Source organism: Salvelinus namaycush, chromosome 2, assembly GCF_016432855.1.
Source record: "Salvelinus namaycush isolate Seneca chromosome 2, SaNama_1.0, whole genome shotgun sequence".
NCBI classification, from domain to species: Eukaryota; Metazoa; Chordata; class Actinopteri; order Salmoniformes; family Salmonidae; genus Salvelinus; species Salvelinus namaycush.
Window position 1 is genome coordinate 2083520 of NC_052308.1, and position 17545 is coordinate 2101064.

The window sequence follows — 17545 nt, forward strand, 5'->3', positions numbered from 1 at the left end:
GCTGCCCCTTAGTCCGGTGCTGCCCCTTAGTCCGGTGCTGCCCCTTAGTCCGGTGCTGCCCCTTAGTCCGGTGCTGCCCCTTAGTCCGGTGCTGCCCCTTAGTCCGGTGCTGCCCCTTAGTCCGGTGCTGCCCCTTAGTCAGGTGCTGCCCCTTAATCCAGTGGGGTTAAGTTGGAGGATGGCCATTTGGAGGAGGCTACGAAAGCGGGTAGTGACTATGGTGGGGTGGGGACCACGACCAGTGCCGGAGCCGCCGCCGTGGACGGACGCCCACCCAGACCCTCCCCTAGACTTTGTGCTGGTGCGCCCGGAGTTCGCACCTTAAGGGGGGGGTTATGTCACGCCCTGGCCTTAGTATTCTTTGTTTTCTTTATTATTTTAGTTAGGTCAGGGTGTGACATGGGGAATGTTTGTGTTTTGTCTCGTTTTGGGTGGTTATATGGAAAAGGGGGTGTTGGGTTTAGTGTATGGGTTTGTGTTGAGTGAATGTTTCTAGGTATGTCTATGGTTGAGTGAATGTTCTAGGTATGTCTATGGTTGCCTGAGTGGTTCTCAATTAGAGACAGATGTCTTTCATTTGTCTCTGATTGGGAGCCATATTTTAGGCAGCCATAGGCATCATGTTTTTGTTGGGTCATTGTCTAGGTCTGTGTCTGTGTCTAGGTTGCATGTTTGCATTTTGTTCGGTTATAGCTTCACGGTCGTCTATTTGTTGTTTTGCTTCGTTCGTTCATCTCCTAAATAAAGAGAAGATGTATTTTTTACACGCTGCGCCTTGGTCCTCTCTCTCTCCCATGGTCGATCGTGACACTGGGTGTCTCTGAGTTTAGATACCTTAATAGATACTTTAATAGAAAGTTACTCAAGTTAAAGTTAAAGTCACCCAGTAAAATACTACTTGAGGAAAAGTCTAAAAGTATTTAGGTCTAAATATACTTAAGTATCAAAAGTAAAAGTATAAATAATTTCAAATTCCTTTATATTAAGCTAAGCAGACGGGACCATTTTCTTTTTTGAAAAACGTACAGATATCCAGGGGCACATTCCAACACTCAGACATAATTAGCAAATTATGCATTTGTGTTTAGTGAGTCCGTCAGATCAGAGGCAGTAGGGATGACCACGTGTTCTCTTGATAAGTGCTTGAATTCGACCATTTTCCTGTCCTGCTAAGCGTTCAAAATGTAATGATTACTTTTGGGTGTCAGGGAAATGGAGTAGAAAGTACATTATCTTCTTTAGGAAAGTAAAAGTTGTCAAAAAATAAACAGTAAAGTAAAGTACAGATACCCCCCCAAAAATACTTAGTTGTACTTTTATGTCTCTTTACTAGAAATCTCGCAAAAATATGATCAATGGCTCATTCGAAAGAGCAATAACCGCATTATGACATCGACCAGTGTTGGAATCTGACATGTATGATAGTCGTTTTCACAAAATCTAAAAGTCTTATTCCCATTAACTTCCAGTGTAGTGAGTGAGACTTTATCACAGTACTACGTCATACCCGACGAATTTCTGCCTGCTTGAACGCCAATAGCTCAGATACACATGAGAACATGGAACGACCCCGGGAATCGATAGAACATGGCTCAGAGATGCACAAAACATTCAAAATGGGTTACTCCTTTAAGCTTCACTAATAAATAGGCACTATATTTATTTAATTTGGAAGACATATTGAGAACTAGGTCTCTTTTTCAAATGCGCCCTGTGTAATACAATATAAATAAATAACCCATTGTACACAATACTATATATATATAAACTCCCTTTTTCAGGACCCTGTCTTTAAAAGATAAAAAGTAAACATTCAAATAACGTCACAGATCTTCATTGAAAAGGGTTTAAACACTGTTTCCCATGTTTGTTCAATGAACTACAAACAATTAATGAACAATCACCTGTGAAATGATCGTTAAGACACTAACAGCTTACAGACGGTAGGCAATTAAGGTCACAGTTATGAAAACTTAGGACAGTAAAGAGGCCTTTCTACTGACTCTGAAAAACACCAAAAGAAAGATTCCCAGGGTGCAATGTCCGTACTGTGAGACGCCTAAGACAGCGCTACAGGGAGACAGGATGGACAGCTGATTGTCCTCGCAGTGGCAGACCACGTGTAACAACACCTGCACAGGATCGGTACATCTGAACATCACACCTGCGGGACAGGTACAGGATAGTAACAACAACTGCCTGAGTTAAACCAGGAACACACAATCCCTCCATCAGTGCTCAGACAGTCCGCAATAGGCTGAGAGAGGCTGGACTGAGGGCTTGTAGGTCTGTTGTAAGGCAGGTCCTCACCAGACATCACCGACAACAACGTCGCCTATGGGCACAAACCCACCGTCGCTGGACCAGACCGGACTGGCAAAAAGTGCTCTTCACTGACGAGTCGCGGTTTTGTCTCACCAGTGGTGATGGTCGAATTTGCGCTTATCGTCGAAGGAATGAGCGTTACACAGAGGCCTGTACTCTGGAGCGGGATCGATTTGGAGGTGGAGGGTCCGTCATGGTCTGGGGCGGTGTGTCACAGCATCATCAGACTGAGCTTGTTGTCATTGCAGGCAATCTCAACACTGTGCGTTACAGGGAAGACATCCTCCTCCCTCATGTGATACCCTTCCTGCAGGCTCATCCTGACATGACCCTCCAGCATGACAATGCCACCAGCCATACTGCTCATTCTGTGCGTGATTTCCTGCAAGACAGGAATGTCAGTGTTCTGCCATGGCCAGTGAAGAGCCCGGATCTCAATTTCATTGAGCACGTCTGGGACCTGTTGGATGGAGGGTGAGGGCTAGGGCCATTCCCCCCAGAAATGTCCGGGAACTTGCAGGTGCCTTGGTGGAAGAGTGGGGTAACATCTCACAGGAAGAACTGGCAAATCTGGTGCAGTCCATGAGGATGGTTTGTAGGCCTGTTGCACTGCAGTACTTAATGCAGCTGGTGGCCACACCAGACACTGACTGTTACTTTTGATTTTGATCCCTCCTTTGTTCATGGACACATTATTTCATTTCTGTTAGTCACATGTCTGTGGAACTTGTTAAGTTTATGTCTCAGTTGTTGAATCTTGTTATGTTCATACAAATATTTACACACATTAAGTTTGCTGAAAATAAACGCAGTTGACAGTGAGAAGGCGTTTATTTTTTTCCTGAGTTTATATATATATGGTAAATATATATATTAAAATGCAAAAATACAGTCATGGGAATCACAAATAAAATGTCACAAATCACCCAGAAAAACAGTTACATTCCTCCACAAATAAGTCCCCAATCAATACTTTAAATCGCCCGAACAGCACCAACGACGTCCAGATGAAACGTATTTTGTAATTTCGTTCCAGCAATACGGTGCATTAAACTAAAAGCAGATTTACCTAGCTCGGGGGAGACCCTAGGAACCTCAAGAGTTAACCAATCCTGTGAATGTGTTAGACAATTAAGGTGTCTATACTTCATCAGCAAAGTTAGAAAAGACGGAATTTTATGAAGTAGTGCCATGTAAATAAAAAAGGCAGTAATGTAGAGACTTACGGATCTTTAGCAAGGTCCAGCCAACCTTTTGATACAAAATGCATGATGAGTATCAAAACTGTCACCTGTAACAAAGGGCATTAATATCACATAAATCTACTAACAATATTTTTTCGGAGAGATTTAGGCTGGTAGTTTAGCTGGAGTGTGTGGTTTTTGTCTTGTTATGATACAAATTATACTCTCTGTAATCACTTTCAACTACAGTACTTCTCCTGCACCTCCATTTCAAAATGAGGGTTTTCCTAAAGACTCATTGTCCACATCTGTAGCAGCCAGCCAGAGCGGTAGATCTAATTAAAACAACTGTCAGAAATTCTTCACCCCTCAGACACTAAAACTGGTCAGTTAATCAAAGGGATTTTCTAAAGCGTGGTATTTCAGCTAATCAAAAGGATTTTTTAAAGCGTGGTATTTCAGCTAATCAAAGGGATTTTCTAAAGCGTGGTATTTCAGCTAATCAAAGGGATTTTTTTTAAGCGTGGTATTTCAGCTAATCAAAGGGATTTTCTAAAGCGTGGTATTTCAGCTAATCAAAGGGATTTTCTAAAGCGTGGTATTTCAGCTAATCAAAGGGATTTTTTAAGCGTGGTATTTCAGCTAATCAAAGGGATTTTTTTAAGCGTGGTATTTCAGCTAATCAAAGGGATTTTCTAAAGCGTGGTATTTCAGCTAATCAAAGGGATTTTCTAAAGCGTGGTATTTCAGCTAATCAAAGGGATTTTCTAAAGCGTGGTATTTCAGCTAATCAAAGGGATTTTCTAAAGCGTGGTATTTCAGCTAATCAAAAGGATTTTCTAAAGCGTGGTATTTCAGCTAATCAAAAGGATTTTTTAAAGCGTGGTATTTCAGCTAATCAAAGGGATTTTCTTAAGCGTGGTATTTCAGCTAATCAAAGGGATTTTCTAAAGCGTGGTATTTCAGCTAATCAAAAGGATTTTCTAAAGCGTGGTATTTCAGCTAATCAAAAGGATTTTTTAAAGCGTGGTATTTCAGCTAATCAAAGGGATTTTTTAAAGCGTGGTATTTCAGCTAATCAAAGGGATTTTTTAAGCGTGGTATTTCAGCTAATCAAAAGGATTTTTTTAAGCGTGGTATTTCAGCTAATCAAAAGGATTTTCTAAAGCGTGGTATTTCAGCTAATCAAAGGGATTTTCTAAGGTGTAGTATTTCAGCAAATCTTGCTCACTCTGCATGGGAAAATCAGAACAGTTACTTGACAAAAAAGACCATGGACACAAAGTAAGTAAACCCAATATACATTTTCTCTGACTCTTCTGGAGGGGCTTGGGGGAACGAAGGACAATAAACACACACAGACACACATTCCCTTAGCTAAAGGGTCTATAACAAAAGCAAATACCCTTGGTGGTGTTTAGGTCCTAGTTGTATTAGCGACCAGCTGTTTTCCCTTAGCAAAGCTTTGTGAAACTGCTAGCTGTCTCTTTCACAGGAATCGCAAACAAACTTACCCTTTCTCTGTTTGTCTCTGTGTCCGACCTCTCCTTGCGATGGCAGCGGTTCATCCAAACACGACCCATGGATACCAGACATCTTCTCTAACAGTGGGTCAAACCTAGAGACTGAGACCTCCCTGGTTCCTGGTCAGTGTTGTAGCTAACTACCACTAGGATAAAACACCTGCTGGTGGTCCATGAGATTTAGTTGGATTAAGGGCGTCTTTGTACAATATGGTCAATATAAAGTACTCATCCAAATATGGCGGCAAGGCATTTTGAGATTGCTTGACGTAGTTCTGACGTAGCCTGTCATAACAGTCATTTTTGGATTGGAGTGGCTCTCAAAAACGAATTTAATCCTTTTTCTTTTTTACACCAGTCGGCTAAATCCGGGTCACACAGAGTATTTCTTGGTAGTCTTGAACAAATATTCTTTGGAACAAAAGTATACACCTGGTTACGGGCTTAAAAAAAGAAGTCACCTGTACCATTTGTTTTACTAGGCAAGTCAGTTAAGAACAAACTCTTATTTACAATGACAGCCTAGGAACAGTGGGGTAACTGCCTTGTTCAGGGGCAGAACAACAGATGTTCACCTTGTCAGCTCAGGGATCTGAACTTGCAACATTGCGGTTACTAACCCAACGCTCTAACCACTAGGCTACCCTGACGCACCAAAAAATGTCAGACATAGAGTTGAAATGTGTTCAATCTTGAGTTTGCATCCCAATACTACACTTTACATACATCACAGAAGAATTAAATAAAACAAAACTGTTTGACATAGAAACACAGGATTTTCTGCATAAAAATCAACATGTTTATTCATTATGAAATTATGAAAAATATTAATAACATTCCACCCATGAGGCCACTAGAGGGCGCTTTGGTCATTCTACTGCAGGAAAGGGGTACCGTAGTAAGACCTGGGTCTGATCCTCTCTGCTCAGACAATAACATCAGAATACCCATAGCGCTATTATGCTGAAGGAGTAGATCTATCATCCACCCAGAGAGCCCCAGTAATGGACCTTCCACTGATCTATATCAGAGCCTATATTCACAAAGCGTGTGAATGCTGATATAGGATCAGGTCTCCCCTTTCTATATCATCTTATTGATTATGATCTAAAAGACAAAACTGATCATAGAATAGCCCTTTCTAAGAGTCTTTGTGTACACATGCCCAAGGCCCCAAGCCTCAGAGACGCTCCACATAGAAGCTGCCTCTAACCTCAGATCTAGGATCAGATTCCCCCCACCCTGCTCCCAATCTTAACCTTATTCATAAAAAGGGTGGCAGCTGATCCTGGTTACCCAGCTCCATTGTGACTGCTGAAATATAATTAAATAAATCACATACGTTATACTGTGTAACTTGTTGGCCGTCTTTTACATATGGGTAACTTCTACCTAGAGGAGTGTTAGCCTATGATGTGCTGTCTATGGTCCGTGTTAGCCTATGATGTGCTGTCTATGGTCCGTGTTAGCCTATGATGTGCTGTCTATGGTCCGTGTTAGCCTATGATGTGCTGTCGATGGTCCGTGGAGAGCTGAGTTGAGACGGGCCTTTCATTTCCCGGTCTGCTGTGGCCAACATGCAGACGCTGTCTGGTGCTTTTAACCGCGTCAATATTTGACTATAGCCCCGTAGGCGGGTATTTGAGCGTTCTGTTGCCCCCCCCCCCCCCCCCAGGCTAGTTGATCCTAATCCTGGGCCCCCCTCTAGCCTGTTTCTTTAGCAGTGGTTCCTCAGTTCTGAAGAAAATACCTTTTCCATTCCTGTTTAGAGGATGAATGGCAGCTTTGTCCCACTCCCATCTGAGCCTCCATATTGAGTCTATGACCTTTGAGGAACCACCCTCCATCCCTTCACCCTAAATACCCCCAACCTAAACCCCTCCCTTCCTCTCCCTCCCTGCGTTAGAGACAGGAAGAGAGACATACTGGGCGGCCTCTGGAGATGCTTTGATACAGATGGTTGTGGTGGTGGTGGCACGGAGGGATGGTGGGGAGGTGAGGCGGTGGGAGTTATGAGTAAGACCCAGGAGTCTGTGGATCCAACAATGGATGCTTAGTCCTCCAGGCATGACCAACTTCATTTGCTGCAGCAGCAGGAGGAGGAGAGTAGAAAGGCTTCTCTCTCTGTTTCCCCCTGCCGCTGCCTGCCTGTCCACAGTTCATTTCAGCACATTCTTCAAAACAGAGAGTTGTGTTTCAAATTCCCATTCACGCACGCACGCACGCACGCACACGCACGCACGCACGCACGCACGCACGCACGCACGCACGCACGCACGCACGCACGCACGCACGCACGCACGCACGCACACACACACACACACACACACACACACACACACACACACACACACACACACACACACACACACACACACACACACACGCACGCTGGCTGACACATATTCAACACAATATCAGATTGACCTCTCAGGACCTGATGCTATTAGATAACGCCATACACAACACACCCATAACAAAAACTAAGAGTTGTCACGATTGCTTACAGTAGATTTTTCAGGAAACACAAAGTAGAGGATTTAATTTTACACAGCAATATGTTAATGCCATTGATATTGGAACGGACATACTTCTGTACTGGCAAACTAAGAAATGTAATGATTTGGTTAGAGGCTCTGAGAAAGCAGAGGACGGGATGATCATTCTTTGCAATGTCTTCGCATCCTGAATCCCAAGAAACCCCAGCTCCTTAATACGTTTTAAAAAATTAATTAAACATTTAAGGGGCAGATCAGCTTTAATTAATAAGTTAAGTCAACAACCTCTCTTCCCAGCCTCAGGCTTTTATCATTGTGCCTGTCTGTCGTGTCCTTACAAAGACTTTCCCTAAAATATATGACCTAATCAGGACCTTTGTGTCGTGTACTTTCATCAAGTGGCCAATTGCAACAAACAAAGAATAATATTACAAAACGTCAATTAAGTAATAATCAAGGCCTTCAAAGCTTCTTTGAACTGAGAGACGAGGACACAAAGAAACTTTTCTCTCTTCAGGAAACAGGAATCTCCACTGGGCGGTCTGAGTCCGAGATGCCTTAATCAACATAAATAAATAAAATAAACTGTTCCCAATACACGGAATGTGGCAACCGGAAGCCGCGAGAAGCACAGAGAGGCTATCCTCAGTTACAAAGTGAGCTGCTGTATCCAAGGAAAACAGCTTTCTGTGTAACTTTGTCAAAGACAGAGAAGGAAAGACACTTCAGAATAAAGACTGTTATGTTTTTAACTAGTTTTCCCACAGTTTTTCCTGGTCAGGTCACGTTGTTAGCAAAAACTCTTGGCCCGACAAATACATCATTACTGCTGTCTCTACTTCTATGTGGTGGACATTTAGCTGCTTCTAACTGTCTGTTTACAGGGCTACCTGACCGGCTTTTTCCGTCCTCATTTACCTAGTTTTTATTGGCTCTTTCTTTCCTCATTTACCTAGTGTCTATTGGCTCTTTCCTTCCTCATTTACCTAGTTTTTATTGGCTCTTTCTTTCCTCATTTACCTAGTTTCTATTGGCTCTTTCCTTCCTCATTTACCTAGTTTTTATTGGCTCTTTCCTTCCTCATTTACCTATTTTCTATTTGCTCTTTCCTTCCTCTTGTACCTAGTTTCTATTGGCTCTTTCTTTCCTCATTTACCTAGCAGCTATTGGCAGGTTAGGCAAAGAAATGTACTAATTTGAGAGGGGTGGATGTTACACCACTCTGAAACAAGATGTTACACCACCCTGAAACAAGATGTTACACCACCCTGAAACAAGATGTTACACCACCCTGAAACAAGATGTTACACCACCCTGAAACAAGATGTTACACCACCCTGAAACAAGATGTTACACCACCCTGAAACAAGATGTTACTCCAACCTGAAACAAGATGTTACACCACCCTGAAACAAGATGTTACTCCACCCTGAAACAAGATGTTACACCACCCTGAAACAAGATGTTACACCACTCTGAAACAAGATGTTACACCACCCTGAAACAAGATGTTACACCACCCTGAAACAAGATGTTACACCACCCTGAAACAAGATGTTACACCACCCTGAAACAAGATGTTACACCACCCTGAAACAAGATGTTACACCACTCTGAAACAAGATGTTACACCACTCTGAAACAAGATGTTACTCCATCCTGAAACAAGATGTTACACCATCCTGAAACAAGATGTTACACCACCCTGAAACAAGATGTTACACCACCCTGAAACAAGATGTTACACCACCCTGAAACAAGATGTTACACCACCCTGAAACAAGATGTTACACCACCCTGAAACAAGATGTTACTCCACCCTGAAACAAGATGTTACACCACCCTGAAACAAGATGTTACACCACCCTGAAACAAGATGTTACACCACCCTGAAACAAGATGTTACACCACCCTGAAACAAGATGTTACACCACCCTGAAACAAGATGTTACACCACTCTGAAACAAGATGTTACACCACCCTGAAACAAGATGTTACTCCATCCTGAAACAAGATGTTACACCATCCTGAAACAAGATGTTACACCACTCTGAAACAAGATGTTACACCACCCTGAAACAAGATGTTACACCACCCTGAAACAAGATGTTACTCCATCCTGAAACAAGATGTTACACCATCCTGAAACAAGATGTTACACCACTCTGAAACAAGATGTTACACCACCCTGAAACAAGATGTTACACCACTCTGAAACAAGATGTTACACCATTCTGAAACAAGATGTTACACCACCCTGAAACAAGATGTTACACCACCCTGAAACAAGATGTTACACCATCCTGAAACAAGATGTTACACCACCCTGAAACAAGATGTTACACCACCCTGAAACAAGATGTTACACCACCCTGAAACAAGATGTTACACCATCCTGAAATAAGATGTTACACCATCCTGAAACAAGATGTTACACCACCCTGAAACCCTGTTATACCAAGGGAGAGATGGAGGGAGAGATGGAGGGAGAGGGGAGGTGGAGGGAGAGGAGAGGTGGAGGGAGAGGAGAGGTGGAGGGAGAGGAGAGGTGGAGGGAGAGGGGAGGGGAGAGGAGAGGTGGAGGGAGAGGAGAGGGGAAGGGAGAGATGGAGGGAGAGATGGAGGGAGAGGGGAGGGGAGAGGAGAGGTGGAGGGAGAGGTGAGGGGAACGGAGAGATGGAGGGAGAGATGGAGGGAGAGGGAAATAAGAGGGGAGGGAGAGGGGAAGGGAGAGATGGAGGGAGAGGGGAAGGGAGGGATGGAGGGAGAGATGGAGGGAGAGGGGAGGGGAGAGGAGAAGTGGAGGGAGAGGAGAGGGGAAGGGAGAGATGGAGGGAGAGATGGAGGGAGAGGGGAGGGGAGAGGAGAGGTGGAGGGAGAGGTGAGGGGAACGGAGAGATGGAGGGAGAGGGGAAGGGAGAGATGGAGGCAGAGGTGAGTGGAGCAGAGAGTGATGCACAGCCAGACTCCTCAATCATGGGCTGCTGGGTCCGAACACTGGGCCTCTGTGTGTGGAGGTGAAGGCCACTGGGAGATGCTATCTTTACCACTGATACAATGGCTTCATAGACAGAGCCAGAGCAGGGCCAGTCAGGCAGAGTCTAGGGTAAAGCGCAGAGCTACAGTCAGGATGATTACGCCACCTGCTGGTAGTCAAGTTCACAAGTGCTTCTGTTTTTTGGGAAATTAAGTAGTGAAATTGAGAGAGATTGGACTGAGCTGCTGGAATTGGTGCACTTTAAACACACACACACACACACACACACACACACACACACACACACACACACACACACACACACACACACACACACACACACACACACACACACACACACACACACACACACACACACACACACACACACACACACACACAGGTTTAACTATATTTTGTACAGAGACCCATTGTTCTTGTCATTAACTATTCTTTCTGTGGCAGCATAGACATTGCATCTATCCTTCTATTGATGTAGTTTAGTGCAGAGTTATTTTGCAGAGTCATTTTCCCTCTCTCAGTACTCTGGGAGCCCCAGGCTCAGTGGGTTTGGATGCATAATGGCAAGGGCTATTTCCCTTGGCATACTCTGAGCCCTTTCTCATGACGAAACGTTTTGGCTGGCTCGGAAGGAGGGAAGATGAGAAAGGAGGAAAGGAGAGGTAGAGTGGTACATTTTGCCATTCAAACAGCGAGAACAGAAACTAGGTCTCTCTCTCTCTTTCTTTCTTTCTCTCTCTCTCTCTCTCTCTCTCTCTCTCTCTCTCTCTCTCTCTCTCTCTCTCTCTCTCTCTCTCTCTCTACCTCTCTCTCTCTCTCTCTTCTCTTCTCTTCTCTTCTCTTCTCTTCTCTTCTCTTCTCACTTACCTTACCTCCCTCTCCTCTTTCTGACCTCTTCTCTCTCCCTTATACCCTCTCTCTGTCCTCCCCCTCACACGTTATACCAGTCAACTGATGCTTTCAAATAAACTCTAGAATGATTTTTATGGAATTCCGGGAATTCTGCCTGGAATAGAATTCCACAACGATCCATTTGTCTGAGTACAGTCGTCTATTTTTCATTATGATATGAATCACAAACCTCAAAGAGTAAAACACAAGCAGAATTCCAGACTAAAATGCAATCATAACACTACGATAAATTGGTCAAGACGGTCATCTGAGCTCAGTGGTATTAGGGCTAAATTCAAGCTAATGTTTTTAGGTAATCCTCAAGCCTCACACAATCACTGACCCAGAGAAACCATGACCTACAAACAGCAGTAGGAATTACAGAGCAGAGCAGACCAGCACAGGAAGGGAGGCATCTCGCCTCAACTATTTCTCCTCCAGCCTCCAAATATGTACTCTACAGAACTACGTTTCTTCAGGGTATTTTGCTTTGCTGAGGCAGAGTAGCTACCAGACCTGGGTTCACAGGTGAAATCCTTTCAAATACTACAAATATATTCTGAAATGGTTTTTAAATACAATTCAAACACACTATAGTGGCAGCAGCAGGAAAAGAAGCAGAACTAATTGGAAGGAGAATGTGCAAATAAGACCACCTGTTTTTTTATTTTATTTTGTGGTGGGGGGGCAAATTTGCACCCTATTCCCTATTTAGTGCACTAGTTTTGACCACACAGAGAGAGACATAGAACACAGCCTGATTTGGGACATAGCCCTAATCCGAGAAGCTGGCTGAGAGCTGACCTGTTTTTACGACGGGAGGCGTCCTGTGCCTGTGAACAATTTTCATTCTTTTCATTGTAGGCTTGACTTCCTAACCTCCCTCGTTAATAAAATGAAACGCAGATAGATCAGCTTCAAAGACAGTCCACCACTATAATGACGAGGGGTGGACTTCTCAGCTACTGTTTCTAGAGTAGTTCTCTACAGGGTGTTTTCTGTTACTGTTTACAAATCATAGATCGTTTTTACAGGTGTTGAATAAGACTTGAATATTTAAAATGATTGAACTTGTTTCACAACAAAAGGATGAATCAAATAATGTCTCTCTCAGTTGTGTCTTGTATTCTCTCTCTCTCTCTCTCTCTCTCTTTCTCTCTCTTTTAATAGGTAGTCTGTGCTTCTCATATTTCCACAGACACCAAACTGTGGGCATAATCTTCTTGGTAGTCTGTTCAAAGGCTTGGAAAGACAGAGAGAACAAAGATAGGAAAGAAAGAAAATACAGAGTAAAGAAAGAGAGAGAGGGAGAGAGAGAGGGAGAGAGAGAGGGAGAGAGAGAGGGATAGAGAGAGGGAGAGAGAGAGGGAGAGAGAGAGAGAGAGAGAGAGAGAGAGAGAGAGAGAGAGAGAGAGAGAGAGAGAAAGAGAGAGAGAGAGAGAGAGAGGGAGAGAGAGAGGGAGAGCGAGGGAAAGACAGAGAGGGAGAGAGAGAAGGAGATATTATCTACCTCACTTGCTTGGCAATGTTAACATGTGTTTCCCATGCCAATAAAGCCCCTTGAATTGAATTGAATTGAGAGAAAGACAGAGAGGTAGAGAGAGAGGGAGAGAGAGAAAGACAGAGAGGTAGAGAGAGAGAGAAGATTTGATTAGGATCTCTTCCTCATTTGGAATAATTTTCCAAGAATTAAACTACAATGTATAAATACGATCACATTTTTCACATTTAACACACTGTTGCAAACAGACATAATACACTGACATATTGACCAGATAAATACTCAGAGAGAGAGAGAGAGAGAGAGAGAGAGAGAGAGAGAGAGAGAGAGAGAGAGAGAGAGAGAGAGAGAGAGAGAGAGAGAGAGAGAGAGAGAGAGAGAGAGAGAGAGAATGTTGCCCAATTCATAGTAAATGCATGCCTGCTCTGCTCTTGTCTGTGTAGTAAAATGAGGGCCAACTGGATGCCTGTTGCAGTCACTGCCACATCCAGTGTAAAATATGGTCTGTCAGGCCTGGTGAACCAGACCAGAGGGATACACAATTCTGGGACAATCTGACAACACAAGAAAACTAAAAGTTAAAGAATAGATACATTTGCGTATGATGGATGCAGTATTTCTTTAATGTTAGAAAGGAAAGTTTCACAACCTGGGAAATGATGTGATCACAAAACGAATCAGTCCATTCCATTAGGGATTACAGGGATTCTGGACTGGTCTGACCCAGACTGAGCTCCAGTAGCAAGATGGCCTGTTCCCAGACATGAGCTGAACCCTGAGGTAACAGGATTAAACTGTCTGATCACCTTCCACCTCTCACTGTTAACTCCCAGATTCTCCCCCACTCTTCCCCTTTTCTCTGTCCCTGTTTCTCCCCTCTCCCACTGGCTCTGTTCCTTCCCCCTTTCCGCCTGGTCCTGTGTTGCTCTGCCATGCTGGCATATTTACAGATCTCTTGCCACCTTGCCCTGTCAGCTGGGTGGTTGGTACCATTGGACATCCTGTTGGCTAAATGAGCCGAGTTCTGCTTGTCCCTGACATGTCTCCATAACATATTCCTCAACCTCGGAGTCTCTAATTATCACCTCACAGTGAACACAGCCTGAACACTGAAACATCTGAGACTTATAGGAAGATATATATTATAGGAAGCGATACATATTATAGGAAGACATATATATTATAGGAAGACATATATATTATAGGAAGAGATATATATTATAGGAAGATATATATTATTGGAAGACATATACATTATAGGGCTGCAGGTTAATTCATCTCTCTATCTCTGTTTTGATCTATCTTTCTCCCTCTGTCTCAGTCTCTACCTTCTCTCTTTCTCTTTCCTTCTCTTTTCTTCTCTCTCATTCTCTCTCTCTCTCTACTTGGTTCTCTCATAACCCTCTCCCTCCCTCCCTCTCTCTCTACTTGGTTCTCTCATAACCCTCTCCCTCTCTCTCTCTCTCTACTTGGTTCTCTCATAACCCTCTCCCTCCCTCCCTCTCTCTCTACTTGGTTCTCTCATAACCCTCTCCCTCCCCCTCTCTCTCTCTCTACTTGGTTCTCTCATAACCCTCTCCCTCCCTCCCTCTCTCTCTACTTGGTTCTCTCATAACCCTCTCCCTCCCTTTCTCTCTACTTGGTTCTCTCATAACCCTCTCCCTCTCTCTCTCTCTACTTGGTTCTCTCATAACCCTCTCCCTCTCTCTCTCTCTACTTGGTTCTCTCATAACCCTCTCCCTCCCTCTCTCTCTACTTGGTTCTCTCATAACCCTCTCCCTCCCCCTCTCTCTCTCTACTTGGTTCTCTCATAACCCTCTCCCTCCCCCCCTCTCTCTCTACTTGGTTCTCTCATAACCCTCCCACTCTCTCCCTCCCTCCCCCTCTCTCTCTCTACTTGGTTCTCTCATAACCCTCCCACTCTCTCCCTCCCTCCCTCTCTCTCTACTTGGTTCTCTCATAACCCTCTCCCTCCCTCCCTCTCTCTCTACTTGGTTCTCTCATAACACTCCCACTCTCTCTCTCCCTCCCTCTCTCTCTCTCTCTCTCTCTCTCTACTTGGTTCTCTCATAACCCTCCCACTCTCTCCCTCCCTCTCTCTCTCTCTCTACTTGGTCCTCTCATAACCCTCTCCCTCCCTCCCTCTCTCTCTACTTGGTTCTCTCATAACCCCCTCTCTCCCCCCTCCCCCTCTCTCTCTCTACTTGGTTCTCTCATAACCCTCCCCCTCTCTCCCCCCCCTCCCCCTCTCTCTCTCTCTAGTTTCTACATTCCACTGTCAGTTCCACTAGGATCCCTGAGGGAGTATCGTGGAGGAAAGTGGATATGAGCAATAATGAAAAGAGAAAAACTATAAGTTGAAAGGTTTTCCTTTGCCAGTAATTGTTATTTCTGTTCCCCTTATTTTCTTTGTTTTAAGTGTGTAAATTAATTCTCACTCTTTTGCTCAAGCTTTATGTTGTCTTTTTTTTGGTCTTTTGTTGTGACTCAAAACCAAGATCCAACAGAATGTGTTCTCTTTCATCGTCTCCATATGTAGAAGCAGATACATCGCTAATAATTACCCTCTGACAAGCAACAAGATGCCATGGCCCAGCGTCTAAACTCACTGAGAACTGAGGAGAAGGGGAAATCCCAGATACAGTACTGTTATTATTCAGTCACAGCAAAATAAGTGAGAAGTCAAAGAAAAAGGAGAGAGGAGAAAAGATGAGAGGAGAGGAAACGAGAGGAGAGGAAATGAGAGGAGAGGAGAGTACGACTGGGCACTGAACTGACAGTCACCTGAATCAACACAAACATTCTGCAGCACACCTCTGAATAAACTTAGGTTTAATGAAAAACACATTCCAAGGATCCAAATGTGTCATATTATGTGCTGTGTGTTTAATCCCCATCTCTATTTGGGATTTTCTATAGTGTATACCAAAATCCCCCCTGTCTATAGCTGATCTGAATTCTTTCAGGATGGGTCAGAGAGAGGCCTTGGAAACAGCTGAGTCAAAATGAATATGGTATGAAATATTATTCCCTCCCCCTCCACTGTGACATAACGGCAGTGAAGGTTTAGCGGGGTTCTTCCCATGCTGTAGCCAGTACCTCTCCTGCATCTCCACATGGCTCAGACCTGTGAGCTTCTCCACTGACGTCTGGGGTGCAGCCTGGCCTATAGCAGCCCCACCCAGCCAGCCTCTAGCCTAACCCACCACCTCTAGACCTACCCCCTGTCTTCCAAGCCTACCCACAACCACACCCCCAGGTTCTACTCTTACCCCAGTCTTCCAAGCCTACCCACAACCCACAACCGCACCCCCAGGTTCTACTCTTACCCCTGTCTTCCAAGCCTACCCACAACCGCACCCCCAGGTTCTACTCTTACCCCAGTCTTCCAAGCCTACCCACAACCCACAACCGCACCCCCAGGTTCTACTCTTACCCCTGTCTTCCAAGCCTACCCACAACCGCACCCCCAGGTTCTACTCTTACCCCAGTCTTCCAAGCCTACCCACAACCCACAACCACACCCCCAGGTTCTACTCTTACCCCAGTCGCACCCCGGGCCCAAACCCTACTCCCAGCCTCACCCACCAATCACAACCCATCTCCCAGCCTCACCCATCAATCACAACCCATCTCCCAGCCTCACCCACCAATCACAACCCTATTCTCAGCCTCCCCCACTGAACACAACCCATCTCCCTCCACCTGTCCTGTTTTCCTCCCCCAACCTCCCCCACTGAACACAACCCATCTCCCCCAACCTCCCCCACTGAACACAACCCATCTCCCCCAACCTCCCCCACTGAACACAACCCATCTCCCCCAACCTCCCCCACTGAACACAACCCATCTCCCCCAACCTCCCCCACTGAACACAACCCATCTCCCCCAACCTCCCCCACTGAACACAACCCATCTCCCTCCACCTGTCCTGTTTTCCTCCCCCAACCTCCCCCAGACAACCTTGTTAACGTGTCTTAACTCCCTCAGACTCAGTGTGAAACTAAACACGTCGTCTTGAGGCTCATTCTAGTGGATGTCAATCATTGGTTTTCTGCTCTGTGTGGTTGATGAAAATGAATTCCATCATCCAATATTTTTTGAATCCAATAGGGTATGACTCCAACCATCTGCCTCCTGTGTCTGCAGTACTGCTGTCTTTCTGAGAGTTCAGACCTGGGTTCAAATACTATTTGAGATCATTTCAAATACTGTATATGTATCATGACACAAGGCCAGAAGCAGATGCAGACACAGTAGGCAGATGGTTGGAGTCATACCCTATTGGATTCAAAAATATTGTAAGACAAGAGAATGGTCGTGGACAGGCAAAAAGGGTCAAAACCAGTTCAGAGTCCAAAAGGTACCGAAGGGCAGGCAGATTTAAGGGCAGGGCAGTCAGGATGATCAGGCAGGCAAGACAGTAGTCCAGAGTCAGGCAGGGGTTAAAACCAGGAAGACAAGCAAAAGATAATATATATATATTTTTAAACAGAGTACAGCGAAAAACACCCTCGTTGACTTGACTAAATATACAAGATGAACTGGCACAGAGAGACAGGAAACACATGGATAAATACACCGGGGAAAATAAGCGACACCTGGAGGGGGTGGAGACAATCACA